We start from the raw sequence: 27,291 nt of genomic DNA, 5'->3' as shown, positions 1-27,291 counted from the left end.
GTAGTTAGAAGACAGAATAATGTCTAACAATTCTGCTACAATTTCAATTTCATTTTTTGTAGCACCCATTTCTTTTAGCATAAGGGAAACCCATTCAAGTGCCTCTAAATGTGGTATTGATGTATAAAGGTCAACTACATCAACCGTCAAGAAATTTAGGCAATTGTCAAAATCAATGTTATTCATGCTATTCAGAAAGGACCACGAATCCTTGCAAATGTGTGGAACTAATTTCAGATATTTTATCAGAATTGTTTCTACCAGTTGGGCGCATGGATAAGTGATGGACAAACGTCCATCAATTATTATACGTAATGGGGGATCATTCAGATCTTTATGGATCTTCGGGATTCCAAAAGCCACAGGGTTCTTAGGCATGCTAATGTCAATATAATTGTATGTCTCTAGATCAATTCTACCCTCAATAAACAAATCCCTGAAGTAACCCCTAATTCTTGTCTTTGATATGTTCATTTCATTAATTGAAGATGTTTTGTAAGCTTCTCCAGATAGTATTCTTTCCATTTTCTCTATATATTGATGTTCATCTAAGATGACCAAACCCCCTCCTTTATCTGGCTTAACAACTCTTGTGGCTGAACCACGAAGTTGGTTAAGACAATCAATTTGCTCCTTTGTTGTATTGTATTTTAAATGTTTTTTCATTCCTCCTTTACTTTGTTTTAAACTTCTAATATCAACCTCACAGGTTTTTTCAAAGGTAGCCAATGTATTGTGTAGTGGGGGGTTAAATGTGCTGGCTAGTTTTAGCTTGCCGTCATTTATTAGGTTAGTATTATGAAAGAAAACATTCAAGTTAAGTTTCCTAACGAAACATTTAAGATCTATAATGGTTTTAGGGATGTTACATCTTTTTGTTGGAACAAAAGTATTCCCGTGAGCTAATAGTTCAATCAAACAAGGATCCAAGTCTAGACTTGAAAAATTATAAATTTTAAAGTCTCCTTTCATGTTAAACAAAATTCTTGGTCCATTGTTCAAAGTCTCTTCTGTTGTTAACCTCCCAGAATCTGCAAAAATTAATATAGGTTCCTGAATTATTGTTTTTTGATTCAGGTCATTAAATCTTGTAGGTAGATTTAATTCCTGGTTCTGTTCCATTTCTTCTGTTGGAACTTGGCATTCCGTTGTCCTAAAAAACGGCCATTATTATAGTTGTTTTGATAATAAAATTGTCCATTATTCGTATATTGTGGGGGTCCATTCCGGGTAACATTCTCTTGTATTCTGTTACTTCTTCTTAGATTCGGTCTTTCTACTTCCTCAAAGTAATTATCAGAATTGTCATTAAAATCACCTTCATTCAAAGGATCAGTTAGATTTGAACTCACGTTTTCTGCGTTATTAACTTTATGATTTTTAGGGTCACTTAACTTTACATAGGCTGTATTATTCTGGTAAGCTGCCCTATCTCTCATTAACTTCTTGTTTTCGTTGTTTTGATTTCTCAATAAAAGAATCTATGCTCGTAAAATACGGGCATAATCGAATCTATAGCGTTCGAAATCCAAGTCTTTTTTTATGGTATTGTCCAATCTAGTAATTTCATTGGTTATTTTATTAATTTGAATACTATAATGTTTGACTAAAACTTCTAATAGTTGCAAGCCTTGAGAATCAAATAACGTAGCCAATTCTTGGTTAAAATCAGCGTCAAAAAATAGCCCAGTTGGGCAAAAGGTAGATCTCAGCCCTGTAGGTGCGAATTTTCAATTTGACATTGTTTGAAGTATTTCACTTCTAATTGAAGTCTCTTTAATTTAGAGATGCGAATCAAAGTTCTTTAAATTTTCAATAATAGAGGAGTTACTTACTGTGGCACTGTTCGCTTCATTCTGTATTTGACTATGTCCAAGGCTGAAATTCATATTATCCATATTATTAATCCAATCATTAACGGGCATTCCGTGCATTTAAAACCTGCTGATTGTTGCCTAAAACCGGAAAATGAATGTCATACATCTCCCCGGTCAATGGTATAATGTTTTCTTGAACATTGGATAGTCGTGGTGTATTCTGCCGTTGACCTAAAGGTAGTGAGCCTGTTGTAATGCTCCTTGTAGTTTGTACTGGTTCAAGTTCATTGGATATAGTTTGGGTAGTTGTTATCCTTGCTGGACAATTAATTTGCGAAGTTCCGTTCGGAACAATGTCACGCTTTTCCAGCTTGTCGATTTTGGTAGAAATTACATCCATCCTTTGAGACAGGTCTTTAAGCAATACAGCCAAACTGAAATTATCCATCTCCGCTGACTGGTTTTCGAGAGTAGGGCTTCTAGGACTAGGAAGTTGGTCGGACGACATCCTGACAACTTAGAGCAGCAAAACAAATAAACCACAAACTGTTGAAGAACGAAAAATAAGACGCCAACTTCTGTCCCACGAAACCAAACCCGATGCAATTCTTACAAATGTTCTCTTTAAATAATCCAAAGAAAGTGTTCAAGTATAAGATGAAAGAACGCTTTTTATTAATTCAATAAAAAGAGCGTTTTCGCCGTGGTACTCCCACAGCTTCTTCAGCAATAAAAACAACATTTGAAAAACCCGCCAATTCTTTATATATCCCATTCATTACGTAAAAGCTGTTACTTACACTTATAAAGGAGCAACAAATTTATACATTTCTCTATTACTACGTAAAAAATAGTAAATAAATGTAACAATTCCAAGATACTTTTAAAACACATATATTACAACTACAAAGAGTTTAAAATTCATTAATTTGTCTCAACTGTTAAAGTTAAATAACCCTGAATTTATATGCTCTAATTATATAAACAAAATTTAAAACTAAATCTATTTATGCAGAAAAATTGTGGCATTTCAAAACTACCTTTACTTATTTTGGTCCTTTCTACCAAAATCGACAAGCTGGAAAAGCGTGACATTGTTCCGAACGGATCTTCGCAAATTAATTGTCCAGCAAGGATAACAACTACCCAAACTATATCCAATGAACTTGAACCAGTACAAACTACAAGGAGCATTACAACAGGCTCACTACCTTTAGGTCAACTACAAGGAGCATTACAACAGGCTCACTACCTTTAGGTCAACGGCAGAATACACCACGACTATCCAATGTTCAAGAAAACATTATACCATTGACCGGGGAGATGTATGACATTCATTTTCCGGTTTTAGGCAACAATCAGCAGGTTTTAAATGCGACGGGAATGCCCGTCGTTAATGATTGGATTAATAATATGGATAATATGAATTTCAGCCTTGGACATAGTCAAATACAGAATGAAGCGAACAGTGCCACAGTAAGTAACTCCTCTATTATTGAAAATTTAAAGAACTTTGATTCGCATCTCTCTAAATTAAAGAGACTTCAATTAGAAGTGAAATACTTCAAACAATGTCAAATTGAAAAATTAGTACCTAAAGGGCTGAGATCTACCTTTTGCCCAACTGGGCTATTTTTTGACGCTGATTTTAACCAAGAATTGGCTACGTTATTTGATTCTCAAGGCTTGCAACTATTAGAAGTTTTAGTCAAACATTATAGTATTCAAATTAATAAAATAACCAATGAAATTACTAGATTGGACAATACCATAAAAAAAGACTTGGATTTCGAACGCTATAGATTCGATTATGCCCGTATTTTTACGAGCATAGATTCTTTTATTGAGAAATCAAAAACAACGAAAAACAAGAAGTTAATGAGAGATAGGGCAGCTTACCAGAATAATACAGCCTATGTAAAGTTAAGTGACCCTAAAAATCATAAAGTTAATAACGCAGAAAACGTGAGTTCAAATCTAACTGATCCTTTGAATGAAGGTGATTTTAATGACAATTCTGATAATTACTTTGAGGAAGTAGAAAGACCGAATCTAAGAAGAAGTAACAGAATACAAGAGAATGTTACCCGGAATGGACCCCCACAATATACGAATAATGGACAATTTTATTATCAAAACAACTATAATAATGGCCGTTTTTTAGGACAACGGAATGCCAAGTTCCAACAGAAGAAATGGAACAGAACCAGGAATTAAATCTACCTACAAGATTTAATGACCTGAATCAAAAAACAATAATTCAGGAACCTATATTAATTTTTGCAGATTCTGGGAGGTTAACAACAGAAGAGACTTTGAACAATGGACCAAGAATTTTGTTTAACATGAAAGGAGACTTTAAAATTTATAATTTTTCAAGTCTAGACTTGGATCCTTGTTTGATTGAACTATTAGCTCACGGGAATACTTTGTTCCAACAAAGAGATGTAACATCCCTAAAACCATTATAGATCTTAAATGTTTCGTTAGGAAACTTAACTTGAATGTTTTCTTTCATAATACTAACCTAATAAATGACGGCAAGCTAAAACTAGCCAGCACATTTAACCCCCCACTACACAATACATTGGCTACATTTGAAAAAACCTGTGAGGTTGATATTAGAAGTTTAAAACAAAGTAAAGGAGGAATGAAAAAACATTTAAAATACAATACAACAAAGGAGCAAATTGATTGTCTTAACCAACTTCGTGGTTCAGCCACAAGAGTTGTTAAGCCAGATAAAGGAGGGGGTTTGGTCATCTTAGATGAACATCAATATATAGAGAAAATGGAAAGAATACTATCTGGAGAAGCTTACAAAACATCTTCAATTAATGAAATGAACATATCAAAGACAAGAATTAGGGGTTACTTCAGGGATTTGTTTATTGAGGGTAGAATTGATCTAGAGACATACAATTATATTGACATTAGCATGCCTAAGAACCCTGTGGCCTTTGGAATCCAAGATCCATAAAGATCTGAATGATCCCCATTATTATAATAATTGATGGACGTTTGTCCATCACCTATCCATGCACCCAACTGGTAGAAACAATTCTGATAAAATATCTGAAATTAGTTCCTCACATTTGCAAGGATTCGTGGTCCTTTCTGAATAGCATGAATAACATTGACTTTGATAATTGCCTAAATTTCTTGACGGTTGATGTAGTTGACCTCTATACATCAATACCACATTTAGAGGCACTTGAATGGGTTTCCCTGATGTTAAAAGAAATGGGTGCTACAAAAAATGAAATTGAAATTGTAGCAGAATTGTTAGATATTATTCTGTCTTCTAACTACTTTATGTTCAATGAAAAAGTGTATTTGCAAACACACGGTGTAGCAATGGGGTCACCATGTGGGGCATCTGTGGCAAACCTATTTATGGCATTTTGGGAAAAAACTTTTTTATTTAACAACAGTGTGATGGATAAAATCAAATTATACACTAGATATTTAGATGATGTGTTTATTCTCTTAGAAGGTGAATTAGAAGAAGCCACGGCAATCGTGGATTACCTAAATAATGCGACATCATTTTTAAAATTCACATTTACTTTTTCAAAAAGAAATAGATTATTTAGATGTTAAACTTTCTAAAGATGAATTAGATTTTGAATATACTTCTACAATATATAGGAAGAAAACATACTGTAATTCACTTTTGCATTTCAAAAGTTCACACCCTTTTAAACAGAAAAAAGCAATCATAAAAGGACAATTAATAAGAGCTGCCAGGATGTGTAATAGAGACATATTATTCTATGAAGAATGTAAGAAACTTGAAGGAATGTTTATAAGTCGTGACTACCCACCAGATTTATTTTTGGAACTTTTGAAAGAAGTAGACCAAAAAAGATTAAATGGTTTATATGTACCCTTACTTAAAAAGAGAGTCATTGAGACCAATACCATTTCAAATATTATGATGACGGAAGCAACCTCAACCCCTACAGAAAATGTAAAAAATAGTGAAGTGTGTATAGGAACCTCAACTAGTAGGATTAGTTTTATTTCTACATTTAACAGTGATTCCTTTGAAATCCAATCAGTAATATTGAAAAATTGGCATTACATTATGAATAATGAGGAATTATTAGACAAATTAGGAGATAGACCGAATTTTGTGTATAAAAAAGGTGATAATTTAAAATCAATTCTTGAGGGTAATAACAAACACAATAATAGCACTAAATTTAAAGGTTGTAAACAATGTGGTTTTTGTAAATATTGCCACTTTGTCAAGAATAGTAGTACCTTTAAAATAGGAACAACACCTACCACATTAAATGTAATTTAAATTGCATTTCCAAATCTATTGTGTACCTTGCTTCATGTAATTGTTGCAATGCATACTATATAGGAAAACTGATCGCAGATTACGCGACAGAATATATGAGCATTTGTATGCAATTAGGAAAAGAAAAATGAAAATGCCTTAGCCAAGCATTAGAAATATGAAGAGCATAGTTTTAGTTTTTAGCTATTGATTCTGTAGAAAATACATTGAGGGTGGACCAATTAATATACAGTTAGAAGTCCGAGAGTTAGAATGGCAGTTATGCTTTAAATTCTTTTTGCTTTCCGGGACTAAATGAGAGCTGCAATATATCGTGTGTCTTGAAAATGAGGAATTATTTAAGACACAAACGATAAAGTAACATGAATATTTTTATATATTTTATATATTTTAACTAATATTATTATATACAAAAATTTTTGTGCTTTAGTATATATAAATAATAATAATTTTAAAAATTAATAAGTAAACATTAGTTTAATTGAATTTTAATTGATTTTTAATAAAATTAAGAGAATGTGAATGATAATTAATTTGGAATTGTCAATTAAAGGACCAAAATAAGTAAAGGTAGTTTTGAAATGCCACAATTTTTCTGCATAAATAGATTTAGTTTTAAATTTTGTTTATATAATTAGAGCATATAAATTCAGGGTTATTTAACTTTAACAGTTGAGACAAATTAATGAATTTTAAACTCTTTGTAGTTGTAATATATGTGTTTTAAAAGTATCTTGGAATTGTTACATTTATTTACTATTTTTTACGTAGTAATAGAGAAATGTATAAATTTGTTGCTCCTTTAAAAGTGTAAGTAACAGCTTTTACGTCATGAATGGGATATATAAAGAATTGGTGGGTTTTTCAAATGTTGTTTTTATTGCTGAAGAAGCTGTGGGAGTACCACGGCGAAAACGCTCTTTTTATTGAATTAATAAAAAGCGTTCTTTCATCTTATACTTGAACACTTTCTTTGGATTATTTAAAGAGAACATTTGTAAGAATTGCATCGGGTTTGGTTTCGTGGGACAGAAGTTGGCGTCTTATTTTTCGTTCTTCAACAGTTTGTGGTTTTCTTGTTTTGCTGCTCTAAGTTGTCAGGATGTCGTCCGACCAACTTCCTAGTCCTAGAAGCCCTACTCTCGAAAACCAGTCAGCGGAGATGGATAATTTCAGTTTGGCTGTATTGCTTAAAGACCTGTCTCAAAGGATGGATGTAATTTCTACCAAAATCGACAAGCTGGAAAAGCGTGACATTGTTCCGAACGGATCTTCGCAAATTAATTGTCCAGCAAGGATAACAACTACCCAAACTATATCCAATGAACTTGAACCAGTACAAACTACAAGGAGCATTACAACAGGCTCACTACCTTTAGGTCAACGGCAGAATACACCACGACTATCCAATGTTCAAGAAAACATTATACCATTGACCGGGGAGATGTATGACATTCATTTTCCGGTTTTAGGCAACAATCAGCAGGTTTTAAATGCGACGGGAATGCCCGTCGTTAATGATTGGATTAATAATATGGATAATATGAATTTCAGCCTTGGACATAGTCAAATACAGAATGAAGCGAACAGTGCCACAGTAAGTAACTCCTCTATTATTGAAAATTTAAAGAACTTTGATTCGCATCTCTCTAAATTAAAGAGACTTCAATTAGAAGTGAAATACTTCAAACAATGTCAAATTGAAAAATTAGTACCTAAAGGGCTGAGATCTACCTTTTGCCCAACTGGGCTATTTTTTGACGCTGATTTTAACCAAGAATTGGCTACGTTATTTGATTCTCAAGGCTTGCAACTATTAGAAGTTTTAGTCAAACATTATAGTATTCAAATTAATAAAATAACCAATGAAATTACTAGATTGGACAATACCATAAAAAAAGACTTGGATTTCGAACGCTATAGATTCGATTATGCCCGTATTTTTACGAGCATAGATTCTTTTATTGAGAAATCAAAAACAACGAAAAACAAGAAGTTAATGAGAGATAGGGCAGCTTACCAGAATAATACAGCCTATGTAAAGTTAAGTGACCCTAAAAATCATAAAGTTAATAACGCAGAAAACGTGAGTTCAAATCTAACTGATCCTTTGAATGAAGGTGATTTTAATGACAATTCTGATAATTACTTTGAGGAAGTAGAAAGACCGAATCTAAGAAGAAGTAACAGAATACAAGAGAATGTTACCCGGAATGGACCCCCACAATATACGAATAATGGACAATTTTATTATCAAAACAACTATAATAATGGCCGTTTTTTAGGACAACGGAATGCCAAGTTCCAACAGAAGAAATGGAACAGAACCAGGAATTAAATCTACCTACAAGATTTAATGACCTGAATCAAAAAACAATAATTCAGGAACCTATATTAATTTTTGCAGATTCTGGGAGGTTAACAACAGAAGAGACTTTGAACAATGGACCAAGAATTTTGTTTAACATGAAAGGAGACTTTAAAATTTATAATTTTTCAAGTCTAGACTTGGATCCTTGTTTGATTGAACTATTAGCTCACGGGAATACTTTTGTTCCAACAAAAAGATGTAACATCCCTAAAACCATTATAGATCTTAAATGTTTCATTAGGAAACTTAACTTGAATGTTTTCTTTCATAATACTAACCTAATAAATGACGGCAAGCTAAAACTAGCCAGCACATTTAACCCCCCACTACACAATACATTGGCTACCTTTGAAAAAACCTGTGAGGTTGATATTAGAAGTTTAAAACAAAGTAAAGGAGGAATGAAAAAACATTTAAAATACAATACAACAAAGGAGCAAATTGATTGTCTTAACCAACTTCGTGGTTCAGCCACAAGAGTTGTTAAGCCAGATAAAGGAGGGGGTTTGGTCATCTTAGATGAACATCAATATATAGAGAAAATGGAAAGAATACTATCTGGAGAAGCTTACAAAACATCTTCAATTAATGAAATGAACATATCAAAGACAAGAATTAGGGGTTACTTCAGGGATTTGTTTATTGAGGGTAGAATTGATCTAGAGACATACAATTATATTGACATTAGCATGCCTAAGAACCCTGTGGCTTTTGGAATCCCGAAGATCCATAAAGATCTGAATGATCCCCCATTACGTATAATAATTGATGGACGTTTGTCCATCACTTATCCATGCGCCCAACTGGTAGAAACAATTCTGATAAAATATCTGAAATTAGTTCCACACATTTGCAAGGATTCGTGGTCCTTTCTGAATAGCATGAATAACATTGATTTTGACAATTGCCTAAATTTCTTGACGGTTGATGTAGTTGACCTTTATACATCAATACCACATTTAGAGGCACTTGAATGGGTTTCCCTTATGCTAAAAGAAATGGGTGCTACAAAAAATGAAATTGAAATTGTAGCAGAATTGTTAGACATTATTCTGTCTTCTAACTACTTTATGTTCAATGAAAAAGTGTATTTGCAAACACACGGTGTAGCAATGGGGTCACCATGTGGGGCATCTGTGGCAAACCTATTTATGGCATTTTGGGAAAAAACTTTTTTATTTAACAACAGTGTGATGGATAAAATCAAATTATACACTAGATATTTAGATGATGTGTTTATTCTCTTAGAAGGTGAATTAGAAGAAGCCACGGCAATCGTGGATTACCTAAATAGTACGACATCATTTTTAAAATTCACATTTACTTTTTCAAAAAAAGAAATAGATTATTTAGATGTTAAACTTTCTAAAGATGAATTAGATTTTGAATATACTTCTACAATATATAGGAAGAAAACATACTGTAATTCACTTTTGCATTTCAAAAGTTCACACCCTTTTAAACAGAAAAAAGCAATCATAAAAGGACAATTAATAAGAGCTGCCAGGATGTGTAATAGAGACATATTATTCTATGAAGAATGTAAGAAACTTGAAGGAATGTTTATAAGTCGTGACTACCCACCAGATTTATTTTTGGAAGTTTTGAAAGAAGTAGACCAAAAAAGATTAAATGGTTTATATGTACCCTTACTTAAAAAGAGAGGCATTGAGACCAATACCATTTCAAATATTATGATGACGGAAGCAACCTCAACCCCTACAGAAAATGTAAAAAATAGTGAAGTGTGTATAGGAACCTCAACTAGTAGGATTAGTTTTATTTCTACATTTAACAGTGATTCCTTTGAAATCCAATCAGTAATATTGAAAAATTGGCATTACATTATGAATAATGAGGAATTATTAGACAAATTAGGAGATAGACCGAATTTTGTGTATAAAAAAGGTGATAATTTAAAATCAATTCTTGAGGGTAATAACAAACACAATAATAGCACTAAATTTAAAGGTTGTAAACAATGTGGTTTTTGTAAATATTGCCACTTTGTCAAGAATAGTAGTACCTTTAAAATAGGAGACAACACCTACCACATTAAATGTAATTTAAATTGCATTTCCAAATCTATTGTGTACCTTGCTTCATGTAATTGTTGCAATGCATACTATATAGGAAAAACTGATCGCAGATTACGTGACAGAATATATGAGCATTTGTATGCAATTAGGAAAAGAAAAATGAAAATGCCTTAGCCAAGCATTGCGAAATATGAAGAGCATAGTTTTAGTTTTAGCTATTGATTCTGTAGAAAATACATTGAGGGGTGGACCAATTAATATACAGTTAGAAGTCCGAGAGTTAGAATGGCAGTTGCGTTTAAATTCTTTTTGCTTTCGGGACTAAATGAGAGCTGCAATATATCGTGTGTCTTGAAAATGAGGAATTATTTAAGACACAAACGATAAAGTAACATGAATATTTTTATATATTTTTATATATTTTTAACTAATATTATTATATACAAAAATTTTTTGTGCTTTAGTATATATAAATAATAATAATTTTTAAAAATTAATAAGTAAACATTAGTTTAATTGAATTTTAATTGATTTTTAATAAAATTAAGAGAATGTGAATGATAATTAATTTGGAATTGTCAATTAAAGGACCAAAATAAGTAAAGGTAGTTTTGAAATGCCACAATTTTTCTGCATAAATAGATTTAGTTTTAAATTTTGTTTATATAATTAGAGCATATAAATTCAGGGTTATTTAACTTTAACAGTTGAGACAAATTAATGAATTTTAAACTCTTTGTAGTTGTAATATATGTGTTTTAAAAGTATCTTGGAATTGTTACATTTATTTACTATTTTTTACGTAGTAATAGAGAAATGAATAAATTTGTTGCTCCTTTAAAAGTGTAAGTAACAGCTTTTACGTCATGAATGGGATATATAAAGAATTGGCGGGTTTTTCAAATGTTGTTTTTATTGCTGAAGAAGCTGTGGGAGTACCACGGCGAAAACGCTCTTTTTATTGAATTAATAAAAAGCGTTCTTTCATCTTATACTTGAACACTTTCTTTGGATTATTTAAAGAGAACATTTGTAAGAATTGCATCGGGTTTGGTTTCGTGGGACAGAAGTTGGCGTCTTATTTTTCGTTCTTCAACAGTTTGTGGTTTTCTTGTTTTGCTGCTCTATACTATGAGGATGGATTTAAGAGAAAAGGTGGAGGATGGAGTAGGATAGGATGAAGTAGAATGGGTGTTAGTATCATTTTTGGTAAGGTTGTGGATAGTATAGATGAAAAAGGTATTAAGGAAGAAAGCAGTATCAGATGCAGCGCTATTAGGGCAAGGTTTGTGTGGGGATGGGCTACCAGGAAGTAGCAGCTTGTTAACTGAGTATATGACATATACATAGATGTGCCCTCAGTTTGCAATGTTTCCACATGTACTTTTATTTCATACAAAGTAAATGGACAATAAACACCAATAAGAAAGCTTCATATGTACAGTTCCATAGTGCAGTGAGCAGTGGATTTGCACAATGGTTAACAAAGTGCACACATGTGCAAGTTACAACTGTTTGTACATAGATAAGAAGTGTGCAAACATGAGCCACATTCCTAACATCTGACAAGCAGAATGCAACAGTGGCAAACAGTTGCATGTATAGGCAGTTGTATATGTGTTTTTCACAAAAGTTAAAGCCATGCCGGTCCAGATAGCTGGAATACATTTACAGGACTATAATACACAGTATACTCACAGTCATACATTGGATGATAAATGCGATAATACATAGATTATTCCATCAGTAAGAGTAATACTGCATGCAGTATGCTCTCTTTAAAACCAGGACCATGTAATGGCAGGTCTGCACTAACACCTGTTACCACAAGAATGTTGAGGAAACACTTGTCTATGTTACACTTCATTGTTGTAAACTGCAATGTCACAGCAGTAAAGCAAAGGCTGCATATTCTGTACTAGAATCGAGTAATGCAGGCCAGTTTTTCACAATGGCTAAGGGCATTCATTGAATGTATATGGTTTTATTTTGGGCTGTCTGCTTCCTAGACTGTCCCCCACACTTCACAAAAACAAGATAAACATGGCCAAAGCTAAAATTTATTTATTCCCTACTTCCACAGTTTGTCCTATGTGGTGCATCATGCAAAAACTGCAATTAAAAACGGAAAGAATAAGACATAAAAAACTTAGTAATGGACACATATAAGTAAAATAATTGTCTGCTGTCACATGTTTAGATACTTCCAGTACAAATCCAAAACTATTTACTTGATTACTGCACCAAAGTAAGAAATACAAGGATATGCCATAATATTATTAAAGAATATATTCTAGGTTCAGGACTTACCTTGCAAATGCAGCAGCTGACACTATTTTATTTCAAGGCTAAAACTTCCTTGCCTCTACTCCCATAGGATTGAAGTATTTAAGAAAAACCAGCATGGAGGCTACATGGATGCTTTATAGCTTGCTGAACATCACCTGCTTATGCTGTAATTAGCACCTATGAAAACATCTGCTGCTTTACTGAATATATCGACTCTAGCCTATGTGCTGTGGCATGCACTGACAAATAAGGTAAACAGAAGTAATCTTGTTATTACCTTTCTTTGTTCCTGTGATATCATGAAAACATGTAGCTCAAAAAGGGAAGGAAAGGTTGCAGGCCCTGTACTAGAATCCAGAACTTTCTGTACTCTAGCCCTGTGCGTACACATGCTGCAACAGGAAGAGTTATGAGACAAGCACTGAGAAACCTGCTTTTCATTTCTTCTTTTCCTGTGGTTGTGCTGACACATCTTGCAAACAATGACAAAAATTTAAAGGTAAATTTTAACTTAAGACAATACATTTTAACAAACAGTAACGAGGATGAAACAGAACTTGTGAATTGTGCACTGCTTATATGCACTTTCACACTTCACTGACCTACATGTACACCTATGTAAGTGTAACCTGGCATATCCCCTGATGTCATCATTCACTGTTGCCATCCCCCGAAAATGAACACTGTGGAAGTGTCTACATGAAGTGAACATCCCTACACAGTTACAATTGTTTGCAGTTCAGCAATTCTAATGAGTTTTGACCTAATTTGCATATTCACTGTGCTGACAGCCCTGAATCTGCATGGTTGGTAACCATGTAGGCAGGGAAACAAGAGGAGCTCAATGTTGTACATTCAAGGGAGGGTATTACTTCACCATATGTCTGCACAGTGGAATGCAGGTTTTGATAAAATTTGACTGTATTCCATCAGATACTTACTCCATATGCTTACATGACAGTATGAATAGTATGTTTCATGGGGTTTACACTTTTAGCTGTCTACATTAGTTACATGTATATTCTTCATTTCGGGGTGGGGGAGCAAAGCTGCATTTATGTCATGACACTTAAAAAGGAATTGCTGGTATTGTTAATCTAAATTTCTAGCATCCACTATGTCTAATAATGTCATAATGTATGTGGGGTTACATGTTACGGTCAGTTCTTTTCACATCTATGGTCTCTTACTTGATCTTGTTTCCATGTAGACTCCTTTCTGTGGTTGTATTCAGAAACCGTTCAAATACATGAGCAACACAAGCATGGAGTCTACATGGTTGCTTTCCAGCTTGTTGAATTACTCCACCATGTTGGTTTGCTTCATTAGCATATAATTCAGCTACTTATGCTGTAACTTGCATGCCACAGAAATTGCTGTGTTTGCGAGCAAGTGTGAGCCTCTATGCAGAGTTTAGTGATGCTAAGAATATTCACAGCCATGTATCGCTGCGAAGAGCACACAATCAAAAATGACCGTGTAGGTTTTATTGAATCCCCCTTTAACTTTTGGAGAACGTTAAAACCGGGATTTATAGATTGCTGAGTTTTTGACGTAATATTAATGATAAATCTTCAGATATCAAAAGTGAGTATTGCAAATAACAGTAACAGATGCAGACAGTTTTTTTCTGCAATCACTGATCTACACATGGACCATTTTGTATTCATTTCCATCTGTGACTGCAGTGCTGTCTTTGATGTACAATCAGATGTTTTTTTAAATTAAAGATTTTTGTTTTGCTCATTTTACAGTTTTAGAGCTGATTTCTTACTTTATTTATGAAAGACTATCAGCATTAGCGTAACAAGTAGTGAGCACTCCTTTTGAATGGAGAGTGCTTGGCTATCAGCTATTATAAATTAGTATATCAGTTGGCTTTTTGGATGTGTGCTCATTACCTGAAATCTTGGAAACAGATTAGTAACCTTACTGGTAGCCATGCTACTCACAAAAATGTGAAAGGGATACTGTTTCTTGAAAAACTATCAGTAGTACCTCCTGGGAAACATTACAAAGGTGGCTGCATATGAATAGCACTTTGGTTAAGTAACAGTTACTAGAACGCCCTGGGCACAGACAGTTGTAGAGGAAATCCTATGGAGTTAACAATTATAACCCTTTTTGTAGCTGACATTACAAAGCATATTTGGGCATAAAGGATGTTTGATTTTAACCTTGAAGATCACTGTGGCTGAGCTACCAGGATGGAAGTTCTGTTTGTCTTGTTTCATTCAGTCAGTGAATATAACACTGTTCTGAGTCTGACATGACATTTTAAAGCTTATTTGATTGCAGCTGGTTTGGGTCACAACCTATGGTAGCAGTGCACATTTACATTAAACTCTTAATGTCAGTTACTCCCTTGCATGCATATTTCGTAGTAGTGGTTCAAATCTGATCGCAGTAATGAATACATATAAAATATTTGCTGAAGCAGTGAGCTTCAAATGACATCTATCCATTACGCTTACCTTTGTTCGTTTTAATAAAGTTCTTGTTAAACAACAAGCCTTACAAGAGGATTAATGAAGAAATTCATGCATTATTTCCTTCATGGGGTCTGAATAGACGTTTGTATCCAGTAATTTTCGAACTGAATGTCTTTTTTGGGTCTGAACAGACTGCATTTATATTTACATAAGTGATTTCATTTTGGAGAAATTGTCTGCCTTTACTTGAACCAAAACTTTTACTGCTACATGCTTGGAACTTTTTTACTACAGTACAGGTTCGAGTTTTTGCTAGCGGTGGTGATTTTTACTTGTTGGTTTATTTTCATCTTCTTTAAGCACCGCAGCTTAATTATGGCAGAGTCAGTGGAAGGCAATATTGAGTTACCATACAATCCTGTCAGTACGTTAATCAGAAAGACAACGTATCCTCATTTACAGAAGTACATCTCATGTGATGTCAGCCCATTGCTTGAATTAGAATTAGCAACGACCAGCGAAGGTGAACCGTTAGAAAGCATGGACTATGAATTTATAAACAACACGCTAACTTCCTTGGAATCAGAGCTGCTCAAATTAAAACGATTGCAAATGCAGAGGTACCATTTTGAAGTCTGCATACAAAAGAAAATTGCTCCAAGAGGTCTTCGTATTCTTAAAATGCCTACTACAGGCAATGCATATCCAGAGCTCCTTTATCGCTGGCAGCAGATGAACATTGAGGTGAGCTTAAACTATATGAAATTATTGAACAAATTTTTTCTACCAGAAGAACTTAAACTACAAGAAAGTATTAAAAAAAGACAATGTGAACTGTATAACGGATTTTGTGATATGATCGTAGAACCACTGCTAGATCGTTTAGCTGACAGTATCTGTCTTTATGAAAAAAGACTTTTAGAACAAAAGAAACATAAATTATCTAGAGACTTGTATGATTTTCAGCATGGCCAAGTCTTTACTTGGCCTAGGGATTTTAGAAATGTACAAGAAAGATTTAGTAACTTCAACAGGAATGTTAATAGAAATGTATCTAGTAATGTAAGTACAAATAACATTGTCCCTGGCAATCAAGTAGAGAAGCCATTGGATATCATTCCTTGTAATGAATATGTTACTAGTGTGGAAGGGAGAAAAAGTAACATCTGTAGTGAGACTACAGTTACTGATTTGGTTAATACAAATGCTATTAAAGCATCCACATTAAGCAATACATTACAAGAAATGGAACACTCAGTTAATAACATCCAGCCTAATGTGGCAAACATAAACAATTCAGGGGATCACTCCAATGCACCAGTAGTACGTAGTAAAACATCTGCCTTGCCCTCTAATAATTTAAATACAGCAGTACATAGCCCTTTCCCCATAGCCGAGAAAAATGGCAGAGGGAGAAATCGCTCAATGAGCAGAGGAAGACAAAAGAGAAAAGCCTCAGGGTCACAAATGAAAGAACCAACGCTGAAGAAAATGTGGGAGAAGATGAATTAGTTTTAAATTTATCACACAGGCCTTTAAGCAAAGTTGAATTAGAGGTATTAAATAAAGGCTTAACGTTTATTCCTTCCAAACATAACAATGTAACATACACAGTTCTAGATATTGAGATGTTTGTAAGAAATGTACAATTAAAAATGCAGTTTGTTGAAAATAAATTAAGCATTTCTGAGAAGCTCCTAAAAAAGCCAAGCACATATATTCCAAATCTCCATCCCTTGCTAGATGCTTTTAGCAAGATTGTGGAGAAAGAAATTTTCACTTTAAAAAGTAACAATCACTCTAAATCTATGAAAAATAATTTAACAATAAAACAAACTAAGGCTTTAAAGAATCTTAGAGATGATAGAAACATATCCATCAGGCCAGCAGACAAAGGAGGTCCAATAGTAATTTTGGACAGGACAACATATGAACAAAAAATGCATGAAATGTTGAATGATGTTAACTTTTATGAACCTATTTCATTTTCAAGGGCTCAACAATCTGTGACCAATGTATACAATACTTTAGATGAGCTATACCAACATGATATAATTGATATAGGAATTTATAATTTTCTTTTTGTAGAGAACCCAGTAACACCCATAATTCAGGGACTACCAAAGGTACACAAAGACCTATACAACCCACCCATGAGACCTATTGTTTCTGGCCGTGGATGGGTTACTGAACACCTCTCTATATTAATTGAAAAAACCTTGAGACCATTAGTTGAGTTAAACAAATTTATTTTAAGGGACTCAAAACAATTCCTTATAGATCTATATGAAGGAACAGAATTATTTCCTGAAAACTTTGCATTTATAATGGTTACCATGGATGTTAAGTCACTATTCACCAATATTCTGAATGAAACAGGAATACTGAGTATTAAGTCATATTTAAATAGACACTCAGATATGTCAGAACAACATATAGACTACATTTGTTTATTGTTGGAATTAGTTTTAGAAACCAATATTTTCTTGTTTGACAAACAGTTATACTTACAGAAGGATGGCGTGGCTATGGGCACTTCATGTGCCAATAGCTACGCCAACCTGGTAATGGCAACATGGGAGGAAGAGAAATTGTTTCACCTAGATTTATATCAGAAATTCGTTTGTTTTTACAGACGTTTTGTTGACAATTTATTTTTCTTGTGGAGTGGTAATATGAATGAGTTGCAAAAGTTTTTCATTGAAATAAATTCTTTAACATCATATTTAAAATTTACAACAACTAATTCTAGGGATAACATAGCTTTCTTAGATGTTTCAATTCACCGTCTGGATAATTGGAAATTGAATACAGGTGTACATAGAAAATCATGCCATAAGAATACTCTACTACATAGGGATAGCATGCACCCATACCATATTTTTTCCAATATTATTAAAGGACAAGCAATAAGAGTGTCCAGATTAAATCCTTTACAAAGTAATTTTGAAACAGAATTGAATGAATTAAACACAAGATTAACAACTCGGAAATATAGATCAATGGAAATAAATAAAGGGTTTCTTGATATACAACATACCAGGGACAACAAGGCATGTCCCATATTCTCTGCACAGGGTAAAAGTGTTTATAAGGAGAAAAGAATAGAAGAAATTAACAATAAAAAGGAACAGAAAATAACATTATTTTACACTCAAGATATAAAATCAATCCAGGATGTTATTTATAGACATTGGGAAATATTAACAATAAACCCTGAGATCAGGAAATTGGTAGGTGAGCAACCGCAATTTTTATATAAAAATAAGAAAAACTTACATAGATTGTTATGCTTTCCAAACAATACAGGGAATGATATAAACCATAACCCATATGGAACTGAACCTTGCAACAAGTGCACTTTTTGTTCCTCTATATCTAGTACAAACATGTTTGTGCACCCTAATACTTCTAAAATCTATACCTTTAATATCAGGGCAAATTGCGACACAGAACATATAGTCTATTTAGCAATGTGCACAGCATGCACTGTATTTTACATTGGAAAAACTGATAGAAAGTTAAAAAATAGAATTAGGGAGCACATATATCAAATCAGAATTAAATCGGAAGTCAATGCACTTTCTAAACATGTATTACAGGAAGGTCCATCACATCAGTTCAAGTTCATGGCCATACAAACTAATGTACCTAATATTAGAGGAGGGGATGTAAGGAATAAAACAGAACAAATTGAGACAGACTGGATCATCAAGATGCAAGCACACATTCCACCAGGCTTGAATGAAAAAATACCACTGAAGCCAGCTTTGAAAGGGAGGAATATCAAATACTGAATATCAAATAAATAGATATTAAATATTACCTGTGTATTCATTATATTTTTGAATATTGAGATAACCAGAGCCCCTGATTTTATGCAATACTATCTTTTAAAAATATTTAGTTAAATAATTTTCTAATGCCTTTCAAGCATAAGTGCATTTCAGTATGCTTTTACTATTTATGCACACATATGAAATGATGCACTTTTATACACATGTAATAAGGACAAAGTATATTTATTCATTATTTATATATATACATTTTTTCTCTTTATACATTTTTATATGTTTTTATATGATTCCATTAAGCATATATATAGTATTTTTTCTACATACTCATATAAGTTATTTCATAATTGATTATTGAGAAGTATTCCAAGTGTATTTTAACATTTTGTTTTATATAATATGTACTTCTTTAAAAGTTTGAACTAAATGCAATGCTTAATTGAACCAATCATTAATTGATTCAAACTAGATGTGAGTATATATATATATATCCGCTTTTATGTATATGGAGTTGATGGTTTGAAAAAGCTTTACAGCTTTATTCGTTTTAATAAAGTTCTTGTTAAACAACAAGCCTTACAAGAGGATTAATGAAGAAATTCATGCATTATTTCCTTCATGGGGTCTGAATAGACGTTTGTATCCAGTAACATACGAACTGAATGTCTTTTTTGGGTCTGAACAGACTGCATTTATATTTACATAAGTGATTTCATTTTGGAGAAATTGTCTGCCTTTACTTGAACCTGAACCAAAACTTTTACTGCTACATGCTTGGAACTTTTTTACTACAGTACAGGTTCGAGTTTTTGCTAGCGGTGGTGATTTTTGCTTGTTGGTTTATTGACATATAAAATATTTGCTGAAGCAGTTAGCTTCAAATGACATATATCCATTACATAAACTGGTAACTCTGTTTTGGGACTATATGGCTGCACTCCTGCCCATGATACATTTGGTGGAAGGGGGGTATGGTATTTAAGGTCTGTACTCCTGTTAGTCAAATATTTCATAGTAGTAGTGGGATGCATTGCAAATTGCATATTTATAGCCTTTAAAACAGTCTTGTCACCTAAAATTGCAACCACAGGGTAAATAAACACTCCACAGCATTTTATTTATTTATTTATTTGTTTATTTATTTATTGATCAGAGCAGATAGGACACTACAAAAATAAGCTTTGAGGAATATTTCAGAATTTTAATGGCTTAGATGATTAAATGCTATGAATTTAAGGGACTCTCACATACTGGTTTGAATAAGGATGACTTAATAGCCACCTTGTGTGCAGTCAATGTTCACGCTACAAGACATGGACACAGACTGTCAAGGACTGTCAGTATGCAGCATGCATCTAAGGGACCATCCTTTGTGTCTTTGGAGGATCTTAGAATACAGCTAGAATTAAAGAGACAAGACCCGGAGTTAGATATGAGACATGGTGATTAAATCATGTGAGAGAGCGAGAAAGTGAGACTGCAGAGAGGGAGAACGAAAAGCAGACGGGGAACTCATGATACTTCATCAAATGTGTGTAGTAAGTGGGAACACTGAGCTCTAGATGCCAAGGTTGGTACTAAATTATGTCCTCATTGTAAACAGGGAGATGACTTACATAGCTTTATTCAGGTATTTGAAAGTGTGTGTAATTAGAACTAAATTAAAAATGGACAATAGGTGAGGGTTTTGACTCCTCTGTTCATGGATAAAGCTATGTATGCTATAGCAATATGTCAGACTGTGGTTGGGTTAAATATAACAAAGTAAAGTGTGCATTTTGGAATGTTTTAATCTCGTACCTGAAAATTATAGAAAAAGAGTTTAGAGAATGGCAGAAATCCAGAATAAGGTGTCAGTATTTTAATTGCAGTAATAAGCACTTACTTTCATGGGTGGGGGTGTTATGTTACCACATTTGAAATGCTTGAAAGCCATATGATTATTGAATAAATGCTAAGTACTTTATATGAGGATATATAGACCTGGTTGCCAAACTGGGAACATGCCTTATTTGAAGAGATGGACGGAAGATCGGTATCTAGCTAGTGAGCAAGGCACAACTGCATGTGAGGGAATCAATAAGGCAGTCTAAACCATTATATTAGGTTAAACAGGCAATCAGGAAAGTCATTGGTTCTAGTCCACACAGATGTCCTGAGGTTAGGTGTTTTCAATCTACCCAAGTGAGACATGTATTGATCAGATGCTCACACAGATAGGAATGGAAACCATCACCAGGAGAGAAAGCTAGCAGAGGGAGAACCACACTAGTGGTAGATTGTCATGAAACTACAGTTGCTCCATATTATTATAACGGCCTTTACTCCATACAAGTGCAGGGTAAAGAAACTATTGCTAAGAGGGACACTACATCTGATATACCAAATGATCACTTTAAATTTGATAATTGGGTAAGTGGACTGGTTAACTGATCCTTTTAAGCCATAACCCAGGCTTCAGGGGAGCAAAATACATAATACAGTATAAAAAAAAAATCAATAATAAAAGTGAAGGATATATCGTATATCATGCTATAAGCCAAATGCATATCAAAAATAAATAGAAGATTGATTAAAAAAATAATAGTCACAGCATTTCATATCATATTTCATATAATATTTCTATTCTCCTAAAATAGACTTAAGCTGACAGTCACTGATTAAGCAATTCTCTCACTTGACTCCAAGTATGTAAATATTGTAAATATCACAGTATTTCTATGGTCTGCACAGCAAGTTTTTACCTTACTTAATTAAAACATCTGCATGCAAACTGTCCCCTCTTCAAATGTAAAAACACAAGAAACCTCAGATCTTTATTTTGCAGACAGTTGATCATGCTGCGCTGAATGTAAATACCTGTAAACTGTGTTCTCTAATATCTGTGTTTTATAATGTACATTTTGTGCATTTGCATTTCCTTACTGTATGAATTTTATAGTTGTATTTTACCTTTAACATTATGTAACCATTATTGTATTGCTTATGGAGCTTTTCTCCCCGGGCCTCCACTGAAATGGGCATGTTCTGGCCCAGTGGACTTCCCCGGTAATCAAACTGAAAATAAATAAATAAATACATTTCAAACAATGTGGGAATCTGTGTAATATTTACAGTATCTACAGGTTGGAGTTCTCCTAGCAGAATGAAACCTATTTGCAGTACTTATAAATATCCCAATTATAGTAAGTCCACAAGACTACAGCAACTTACAGAGTTACACAAAAGGAAATGGGTCTATATTAGAACATTGAAGTTTCACAACTTCTAATGTTCTAATATCGACCCCTATTCAGCAAAAGCTGAGAACATCGAACATGCAGAACAGCTAATTTTTTTCTAGGGAAAAAATTCACTGTTCCGAAACACATACACACAACACAAACACACTAAACAAACAGCAATCCATACACATACACCTAAAATCTTACATCTAACCCTACACTAAACTGTACAAACACCACTAACTATCCACTTACATTAACCCAAACCCTAACCCTAAGGTCCATCACTATCGCACACTCACCTCACCTGCACCCCTAACCCTAACTCACTTACCCCGCCCTAACCCTCACGTCCACACAGTCACACACTTACCTGACCCGTGCCCTAAGCCTAACTAACCTAGCCTGCGCCCAATTGCACACTTACCTGAACCCGACCCGTAACTTTCCACCACACCGCTGAAAATAGCGAAGCGACAGAAAAGGACAACCAAATTCTTTCCCTAGGAAAAAAATTGGTTTTCTGTCGTTTCGCTATTTTCAGCGTTCGCTGAATAGGGGTTGATATTAGAACATTTGAAGTTGTGAAACTTCAATGTTCTAATATAGATCCAAGGAATTTCAGGTAACTTCTTTTAGTAGATGTTGTATCCATTTAGTCTTGAAGCCATCCAATGAAATATAAGAACATATATCTCTGGGTAGTTGACTCCATGTTGATGGCTTAAGTTTAGTGAAAGCTCTTTCCCCATGACAGTGCCAAAATGTCATCATCATTGTCATCAGCCTCCTTTTTTCCTATTTTCTACACAGGGGTCAGGATGCTGTGTCAACTGTTGTCATCTGTCTGTTCAGTTACACTCTCCTACCTTCCTCAACACTCATGTTTGACTGTCGCAGGTCTACACTCATTTCATCCATCCATCTCTTTGCTAGATGCCCTTGTTTCCTCTTGCCTTCTTCCTGTCTGTCCCAAATCTTCTTCACCAGATCAACTTCTGCTTTTCTTCATATGTGCCCGAACTACAATCATTTGTCCTCTTTGACCTTTTCTGCAATTGGAGCTACTTTGACTTCTGCTCTTATGTCCTCATTTCTTCATCTGTCCCACAATATGCACCCTACCACCCATCTCAGGTGCTTCATCTCTATCATCTGTAGCTTCCTCAGGTTTTCTGCCTTTACTGCCCAGGTTTCTGTACCATACAGCAGTGTTGGCCGCACCACTGTTTTGCACACCTTATTTTTCAGCTATTTTGACATTCTTCTGTCAAACACTACCCCTGATACTTTGCACCAGTAGGCTGCAGCCCTTCTGGTTCTAGCTTTGACCTCCTCATTTAGGCATCACATTTCCTCAAACACTCCTGCTAAATACTTGAAGTTGTTAATGACCTGTTCCCTTATTTTCCTTTCTATGTCAATTCTCAGCTTCTTCTGATTTCCCTGATATCCTGCCATTACAACTGTCTTATGTGTACTCAGTTTCAACCTATGTACTTCAGTTTTGCATTCCATTTCTACCCACGTACTTCAGTTTTGCATTCCATTTCAACCCATGTACTTCCGTTTTGCATTCCATTTCTACCCACATACTTCAGTTTTGCATTCCATTTCAACCCATGTACTTCAGTTTTGCATTCCATTCCTCTATCTTTGCAGGCTATTGCTCAGACTCTTCCTGTGGTGACACATCATCTGCATACAGCAGCTTTGTTAATTTGTCTCCTTTGACCTATTTGCTAATGTAGCTCATCACTAGTATGAACAGCAATTTGCTTAGAAATTAACCTTGATGCACACCCACTCCCACTTAGTACCCCTCTGTAAGACTGAACACCGTTCATACTTGAGTCATTGGGTCCTTGTGCATAGCCTGCACTAATTCTACCAATGTTTCTGAGACTTTGAACCACTGCAGGACTGCACAAATCAGCTTTTATTTTTGGGACCATGTCACATACTTTCTCCTAGTCTAGGAATGCCTGCTGGACTCCTTCATCATCTCTAGCTTCTTCTCAACAATCTCCCTCACTGCAAATGTTGAGTAAGTTGTGCTGCATCCTGATCTGAATCCAAACTGCTTATCTTCCATCTTATTTCCTACTACTCTGTGTATTCATCTATCAACCACCCACTCCAGACCTTTCATACAAAGTGATTAGGAGTTTGATACCTCTATACTGCTCACAGTTGCAAATGACCCCTTTGTTTTTAAACACTGGTACTAATATGCTTATTCTCCAATCATCTGGGATATGCCTTTCTCTCCATACTGCTATGAGTACCCTCAGAAGGCATTTCTTGCCTATCTCACCTAACATCTTTATCGTATCTGCTGTGATCCTATTTGAACTTGCAGCTTTTCCTGACATCATTTTCCTTAGTGCTGTTCTTACTTCTTCCATGGTGACCTCCTCCTCTTCTTTGATCATAGGCTGTGTCTGGGGCAGTACAACTTCTGTGGGGTTTATTAATTCAAAAGCTGCCGGAAGTAGCCCTATCATCTGCCTTTGATGTCCTGTGGACTTGTGAGTAGCTTGTTGCTGGCATCCCTTATAACGAGTGTCTGACTATCTCTTCTTATTTTTTCTGTCTTTGCCTTGCAACTTGATATAGTTTCTTTCTGTCATCTACTGAATCACTTTCCAGAAGCCTGTAGAGTGGCTTTGAAGCCTTGTTCTTTGCTATTGCAACTCCTATCTTAGCCTCTTTGTTAGAAAGCTGGTATACTCCTACTTTTCCCTGCACTCCTTCATTTTGATGACTTCCTGGACTTCTGCATTCCACCATCCTCTTTTCTTATATACCTTATTTCCATACTTTGCTCAGCCACATACCTGTCCTGCAGTCCTCACACATGCTTTTTGAAATGCTGCCATTCTTCTTCAGCACATGACATTTTCTCTTCTTTCTGAGGTACTAGAGTCCTAAGTAATTCCTTGAACTGATGTGCTTTCTCTGTAGTCAACTTACAGGTCTTCAGCTTGGTCTCTGTTGACCATAGAGCCTTCTCTGATCACTGCTTGCAGCTGGTTATGGCAACCAGTGGTTTATACTATAGGCTGACTGTTTCACTCAGGATGACTTTTAAATCACTGATTCTGGGCCTGGAACTTCCATCTGAATGCATTATTTTCCTCACTATCACAAATCTACTGTGGGGCATTCATTGAGATAATGAATAGTGCCCTATCCTTATGCTGGAGTCTGATTACCATGAGCCTATCACTAATTCTTATGACATCTCTTAACTGTTTTCTGAAGCTTCTCTCAATATAATTCCCATGCCATTTGTAGCCTGTCCTCCTCGTCCTCTTCTTGAGTAGCAGACTCTAGATCCCAAGCCAAATGACTTGTAGAATGTCCAGACTCCTTCTTACCATCATGTCATCCACTTCCAAGCTCTGAACTGTCAGTGAACCCACACTGAATTCAAGACTTATGGCTACCACCTATCCCTTTCCCTGAAATAGCCAGCTTTAGAAGAAGCCCAGTACCTATTGATGCCTGTGCCTCTGATTTAGGTATTGTGCTAATGCACAGTTCTGCTTCTGAAATAACTATATTCCTTACCTCTGTTGGAGGTGTATGGGTTAGTGGGGTCTCCCCCACATGCTCGTCTCCAGGTTTGGCAATATATAACTGCATGCATACAGCTACTACATCATCTGAATTATTTTCCATCAAGACAACTGCTAAGATATAGCAAAAAAAAAAAAAAATACTCCTGAGTTCCTGTTGGTCTCCTTCACAGTCCATATGACCACTGGCCAATGGCACTTGAAAAATGTATCCCTCCACAGCCCTAAATAGTAAATATCATTATGGTATTTACTACTTCTGAAAACCCAACAAATGTGCCCCCCCCCCCCCCCCAGTGACTGTAAGGGCTAACTCAAATAATACAATACCTAATGTTACACTTCAAAAATATCTATGAGTTCTCCGTCACCCTGCCATAACATTATCGAGGCATACAGTCACATAGGCAGCAAAAAAACTTTCACAACTGAAACTTCAGTAAAAGAAATTCGCACCATTATCCTAAACTGCAAATCAGTCAATATCTAAAAATGTCTTAATTCCCAAAATTCAACATGCCCTGTGTTTATTAACAATTCACTCTAGGACCAACATGCAAAAGTCACAGGTATTGGAAAATAACATTTGTTGCTTTGTGCATCTAACTGACAAGCATGCCCACCACTTGTAATTTCTTAAAGAAATTTCATTAGCTACTGGTAAGTAGCCAACCTACTATACTATTAATACTCACTTGTTCAACACTGTCTTGCTGAGTCAACGCCTCCCTCTGAAATTAACATTGCAAAAAGAAAACCACCATGGTCATTAAGAGAAAGTCAGCTTGATGACATTACTTCAAAGAGACTACATTTCTAGCAAGAGACCAGTTGGCATAATGGTTATGGTGTTTACCTCCCACACACAATTGACTTCCTACCAATCCTTGAATGAAGTTTGCAGGTTAACCCTGTGTCTATGTAGGATACCTCTCACCTTCCAAAACACATGCTGAGTGTTTCCATTTCAAACTTACCCAAGAATGGATTTGTGGACAGCAGCACAAACTCTAGATGGTGTCCTATAGTTGGAAGATTTGTATAGATCAACTGCTTTGGGCATGTTTTGTGGTGCACACTGTCCTCAAGATAGGAGAGCATGGGTCAGAGACTGCATGCAGTGGTATGGTTAGATACTTTATAGTAAATAATATGGCTCTAGGCAATTTGGTCATGCTGACTAATGCCACCAAATGGGCATGGGTACAAATGGGCATGGGTATTTGCTAGCCCAGTCTATGCCAGGGACTCCTGCTAATGGTGACAGGAGTCTATTTGTCCACATTGTTCAGTGTGTGCCCATCATAAAGCCCAGCAGCTCTGAGTCAATAAGCTACTGGCAGGCCAATATCCAGTTGCCAGATAGCTCTGTTGAGTGAAAGCTGCACGCAAATCCAATCGACGTGCCTAACATGAACTAAGAATGGCT

The sequence above is a fragment of the Protopterus annectens genome, chromosome 3.part1 (assembly GCF_019279795.1).
Source record: "Protopterus annectens isolate FY-2018-M chromosome 3.part1, PAN1.0, whole genome shotgun sequence".
Taxonomy (NCBI): Eukaryota; Metazoa; Chordata; order Ceratodontiformes; family Protopteridae; genus Protopterus; species Protopterus annectens.
The sequence above is the reverse complement of the archived record's forward strand: the minus strand, read 5'-3'. Positions refer to the sequence as shown.